The sequence below is a fragment of the Phyllopteryx taeniolatus genome, unplaced genomic scaffold, assembly GCF_024500385.1.
Source record: "Phyllopteryx taeniolatus isolate TA_2022b unplaced genomic scaffold, UOR_Ptae_1.2 contig_568, whole genome shotgun sequence".
Classification (NCBI taxonomy): Eukaryota; Metazoa; Chordata; class Actinopteri; order Syngnathiformes; family Syngnathidae; genus Phyllopteryx; species Phyllopteryx taeniolatus.
The window spans coordinates 2,668-3,280 of NW_026903523.1; the positions used below are offsets into that span (position 1 = coordinate 2,668).

The 613-nt window shown below is 43.1% G+C and overlaps 1 non-coding gene across 1 annotated transcript; it reads left to right on the forward strand.

Annotated features, from left to right (window-relative positions):
• Nucleotides 1-217: 217 nt before the first annotated feature.
• trnal-caa (transfer RNA leucine (anticodon CAA)) lies at nucleotides 218-324 on the forward strand. The gene is made up of 2 exons: nucleotides 218-255; nucleotides 279-324. It is a non-coding gene; the product is annotated as a tRNA-Leu (tRNA).
• Nucleotides 325-613: the final 289 nt, after the last annotated feature.

The following is a 613-nucleotide window of genomic DNA, read 5'->3' on the forward strand; positions in this document are numbered from 1 at the left end:
CACTTTGGTCGCAGGCGTGCTGGAGCCTATCCCAGCTATCATCGGGCAGGAGGCGGGGTACACCCTGAACTGGTTACCAGCCAATCGCAGGGCACATACAAACAAACAACCATTCGCACTCACATTCACACCTACGGCCAATTTAGTCTCCAATTAATGCGGTTTTGGGATGTGGGAGGAAACCGGAGTGCCTGGAGAAAACCCACGCAATCAGTGTGTCAGGATGGCCGAGTGGTCTAAGGTGCCAGACTCAAAGTTCACCACCTTCTAAATGGGATTTCTGGTCTCCGAATGGAGGTGTGGGTTCAAATCCCACTCCTGACATCATTTTAAATGCTTTCATTTTGACAATTTGAATGCAAATGTACAGAAATGAACTTTTTTTTTTAAAATACTTTACAGTACTATATTCTTTTGACACAAAATGGCTGGTGTCGCAACATTTTTTTGTCACTTGTTTCATTGACAATGAGACAGTTAGACAATAAAGATTTGAAACTTTCATACACGAAATTTCAAAAGCTGGCATATATTTATAATTATGTTGCAAAACATGCTGGTTTTCAACATGTCAGGATGGCCGAGCAGTCAAAGGTGCCAGACTCAAGGTCAG